Source organism: Onychostoma macrolepis, chromosome 20, assembly GCF_012432095.1.
Source record: "Onychostoma macrolepis isolate SWU-2019 chromosome 20, ASM1243209v1, whole genome shotgun sequence".
Classification (NCBI taxonomy): domain Eukaryota; kingdom Metazoa; phylum Chordata; class Actinopteri; order Cypriniformes; family Cyprinidae; genus Onychostoma; species Onychostoma macrolepis.
In genome coordinates this window covers 29,281,121-29,286,523 of record NC_081174.1, presented here as the reverse complement: position 1 = coordinate 29,286,523, position 5,403 = coordinate 29,281,121, and positions in this window count along the sequence as shown.

Here is a 5,403-nt window from a genome sequence, read left to right as displayed (position 1 = left end):
TCTTTCCTTATGGTGAAGGTCTCAATTAGTTGGTTTGAACTGAATGATTTGTGTCATTGCTTCTTCATATGAAATTTATTGTGTTTGTGTTCATTGAGGAACAGGATCGAGGAATTCCAAACTGGATTCAGACTAACAGTAAAATGGCAGTAACTCTGACAGTAAAATGGTTAATAGCTAAACTAAAACTGAAACTAATTTAAAAAAACATTTTCTTTACTTGAAATAATATAAATGTTAACTAAAATGAATAAAATAACTTTTGGCCTTTTTCCAGCAACATTTTTTTTCCATTTGAATTTAACTTGGTACACACACACACACCACATGTGTGTATATTTATGTATGTATATAAACTTAAAAATGACAAAAACTCAACAAAATGACTAATTAAAATGAAGACAAAATATAACAATAAAGGGACTACGGATGAAAAATAGCCTTTGGCTAATTTTGGTACATTTACAGAAATGTTTTATTAATGTAGAGTCAGTTAACTAAACAAATTGTTTAGTTAACTGTTAACTAAACAAATAAAATAAAATAACTATAAAAGTCTCTCAATTATACTAAAATAAAACTGGTTCTCTGGATCTGTGGTTTGTATTAATTTATCTTTGAATATTATTACATTTATATTTTAAGTATTTGTAATCATTATTATTATTTAGTATTTTTATTTAAATCTGTATGTATTTAAATTTGATATTTTAGATCAGATCTGATGTTGGACAGTACTTCTTTTCACCCAGAAAGTTGACAAGAGGGTCTAAATCCATAAATAGAAATCTAGCTTGAATTATGATACTCAACAGTCAAAATAAATGAGGTGTTGTGAAAATACAGTATTCCTTAGTTAAAACAGTAGGCCATTTGCTTGATTTTTGTTTCTTTTTAAGCAAACCTGCATGAGAAAAACACTGTGTTCAAAAATGTGACATTACAAATGACATCTGCACAGCTCTAATTTAGCTGACCTTACCAATAACAAATTCCAGCCGATTTCATCATTCGTTTGGAGTAGTTAAATGAATCCTCTTCTCTGTAATCACACATTACAGTAATTTAGGGGATTCATTTGCGCAAATAAATGGTTCTCAGCAATGGTTCGTTCCTGATTCACACGGATGTACCTTTATAACATTCTCCACTAGCACTGGATGTGTTTTGACCGTTTCAGTCTGTGGGCTTCAGGGGCCGCGAGCGCAGCTGCTTCGATGGGCCCCGGGCTCAGGCGGGGTCTGTAGTTCAGGAAACACTGCAGTCTGTAATCAAAGCCCAGACACGCATCTCACTGTCTGACATCAGCTGAGCGGTTCGCTCTCACACACATGATGAGAGGCTGAGAAGCAGCTGTAAAGCAGCCCAACATGAAATTAGACCCTCGCTGTGAGGAAACATCTCGAGCCGAACCTCAGATACCTTCCCAGCAGCCTCGCTATTAAAGATGAATATTCGAATACATGTTTCTGTTTATATTCAATTCTGTCAAGGCTTCTTTATATTGTTTGTATATCATTCTGTCTGTAACTCGTTCTATCTGTAATTCATTGTTTATTAGGGATGCAACGATACCGAAAATTCTGAGTATCTGCCGATACCAATCCGATACCAGTGCAGTTTTTTTTTTTTTTTATCAATGTAGAATATCTATACTTCTGTGTTGACCTGATCATCACTCTGTTGTGTGTTAAACACAGTCTACTAAATATAGACAACTTCGTTTTAATGAAAAATAACAAATGAAAAAATATCTAATCGTTATCTATGACAAAAATACTATTAGAAACTAGGTTAGTGGATAATTCAGCAGCAAAAGATACTCTAGAAAAATCACGGGTGCACACATTTAGTGAAATATTATTTAGTGGGGAACAAGTAAAAGTTAAGTGTAAGACTAAATCTGGTAAAATGTTACGCATTGCTCTTTGTATTATGGTAAAATACATTCATGAAAAACAAGTAAATATATTTATATATAAATATATACTATAAAATCAAAGACATTTCTTGTAAATGTATAGCACAGTAATGAAGGCAACATATGATAGATTGGACAGAACAAGAAAGACTATTAATAATCTTTCATTGCACAAAAGTGTTAGTCTATAATACGAAATGCTCCAATATGCGCATCCCGTGCAAAGTTCAAAGCACAAAGGAAAGAGATATTGATGTGTAATGTATTATGTCTGTGCAATAGTTTATTGAGCCTTTTCTTTTAACAGTTTTAAATTTGTTACTGTGCGCTCTTGAAATATAGTGCACAAAAACTTTATAGTGCTTTAAAATGTTTTTGTGCATTTCGTGGGGCTTAACAATAACACAGAATAGTATACAATATCGGATTTGGATCAGTCTAGACTTACCGATACTCGATCCAGCAGAAAATGCCAGTATCGGAGCTGAGACCGATACCGAGTATCGGATAGATGCATCCCTAATATTTATCATTCTTTATAGTATTCCATCATTCTTTATATCTATTGTTCTATATAGCATCTTTTGTTCTGTCTGTTGTTCTTTCCATTGTTCATTCTTCATTGTTCAATATACCTGACCTAAGGGTGATAAAGAAACATGCATGAATAACAAAATAAATAGTGGTGCGTGCTGATGATAAATAGAGTTAGTAAGCGCAGTAAGCGGGGGAAAAGAACTCAATGCGGAGCTCACGCACTGACATACACTTGAAGAAACTGTCTCTCTCAGAGGGCATGCTGTCGTGAATTCAGGAAGTGCATGCTATATAGTAAAGTTATTAAGCACAATAAGCAGTGAAAAAGAATGAAATGCGACGCACGCACAGACAGCTTCTCTCAGCATGCGATCGCAAATTCACATACTGTATCTTTGGTGTCTTATTGCGCTTGAATGGTCAAATAAACACACAATTATGTCAAAATGCCCATCATGTGCAGTATTCACATAAACACAGTCAGTTATGTGTTAAATAAACAAACAGTTGGGTGAAAACTGTATGTGTTTCATTATATTGGATCCATACAGATGTTCTTGAAGGGACAGCAAGAACCTAATAAACCTGCTGCCTTCTGAGACATTAATGTTAATTAGACAACATAAGATGAGAGAAAATCACTCACTGCTCTTGACTGAATCACTTTTAGATCTTTAATAAGAATCGGATCATATTTGATTCATCCATTGAAGACTATGCAGTATTGTAGTTATACACTCCAGTAGCAGGCCTATTTCTTACCATAAAATCACTAATAATTCATCCCACACAATCACTGACTGGAGAATACTTCTACTAATGACTTTAACCGGAATAACTACAGGATTTGTGTCCAGACGTGGCCTTTCCCAGCACTCCTAATAGTAACACATGCAGCTGGATGTTGTGTTAGGTATGTGTTTACTGCACCCATGAGAGACACACATGATATCAGTGCAGAGAGAGAGAGAGAGAGATTGCGTTACAGCAGTGTTTCAGGGCTTCAGGCCAAACTCCTCTCAAACCACCGAGTGCTGGGCTGGATTACATTATGAATGTAGAAAACTAGGTTGAGGTTCATATTCTTGAACTTTTGACTGTGGCCCCAAAATGTATTCGGACTCTGAAGTCACTTGTAAATGTCTGAATGTTGTTACATTAGACATTTACATAAGACTTTTCTCTTCACTGACGTCACCTTCCTTCATCATGTTTGAAGTCTCACTGTCTTTAAATCATCTGATGTTTCATTGATTTTTATAGAGTTTATGAAGTCGGTTCTCAAATTCACTCAGCAGTGATATTTTAGAGATATTTGTATACTGTTGTAGTATTTATTAATATTATGGATTAGCTTTTATTTTGATATTTTCAGTTTTCATTTTAAGTTGTCATTTTTATTAGTTTTTTATATATTTCTGTTTATCTTTATTTTTATTTCATTTGTTTGAAACAAAATTAAATGTTTTAGTTCGATTCATTTTAGTATTTCGAATTAAATTTATTTCAGTTAGTTGCCAAGGCAGTATTTCTCATTTTCGTTTTATTTCATCTAATGCTTAGGCTGTATTTTATTTTAATTCAGCTTTATTTCAATTAATGAAAATGATTTGTAATAATTTTAGTTTGTCAATAACAACACTGATCTAAATTTTTTGGTTTATGTATTTAGAAATGTATGCATTTATTTATAGAGTTATTTTCTGTTCAGCTGTAATTCATTTTACTTGTTTCAGTATTAATAATCTTACTACTTCACCTTATTTCTAATTTTCAAATTTGTTTAATCTAATATTGTATTATAATACAGTGGGGCAAAAAAGTATTTAGTCAGCCACCAATTGTGCAAGTTCTCCCACTTAAAAAGATGAGAGAGGCCTGTAATTTTCATCATAGGTATACCTCAACTATGAGAGACAAAATGAGAAAAAAATCCAGAAAATCACATTGTAGGATTTTTAAAGAATTAATTGGTAAATTCCTCGGTAAAATAAGTATTTGGTCACCTACAAACAAGCAAGATTTCTGGCTCTCACAGAGGCTCCTCTGTCCTCCACTCGTTACCTGTATTAATGGCATCTGTTTGAACTCGTTATCAGTATAAAAGACACCTGTCCACAACCTCAAACAGTCCAACTCCAAACTCCACCATGGCTAAGACCAAAGAGCTGTCAAAGGACACCAGAAACAAAATTGTAGACCTGCACCAGGCTGGGAAGACTGAATCTGCAATAGATAAGCAGCTTGGTGTGAAGAAATCAACTGTGGGAGCAATTATTAGAAAATGGAAGACATACAAGACCACTGATAATCTCCTCGATCTGGGGCTCCACGAAGATCTCACCCGTGGGGTCAAAATGATCACAAGAACTGTGAGCAAAAATCCCAGAACCACACGGGGACCTAGTGAATGACCTGCAGAGAGCTGGGACCAAAGTAACAAAGGCTACCATCAGTAACACACTGCGCCGCCAGGGACTCAAATCCTGCAGTGCCAGACGTGTCCCCCTGCTTAAGCCAGTACATGTCCGGCCCGTCTGAAGTTTGCTAGAGAGCATTTGGATGATCCAGAAGAGGATTGGGAGAATCAGATGAAACCAAAATAGAACTTTTTGGTAAAAACTCAACTTGTCGTGTTTGGAGGAGAAAGAATGCTGAGTTGCATCCAAAGAACACCATACCTACTGTGAAGCATGGGGTGGAAACATCATGCTTTGGGGCTGTTTTTCTGCAAAGGGACCAGGACGACTGATCCGTAAACGAAAGAATGAATGGGGCCATGTATCGTGAGATTTTGAGTGAAAACCTCCTTCCATCAGCAAGGGCATTGAAGATGAAACGTGGCTGGGTCTTTCAGCATGACAATGATCCCAAACACACCGCCTGGCAACGAAGGAGTGGCTTCATAAGAAGCATTTCAAGGTCCTGGAGTGGCCTAGCCAGTC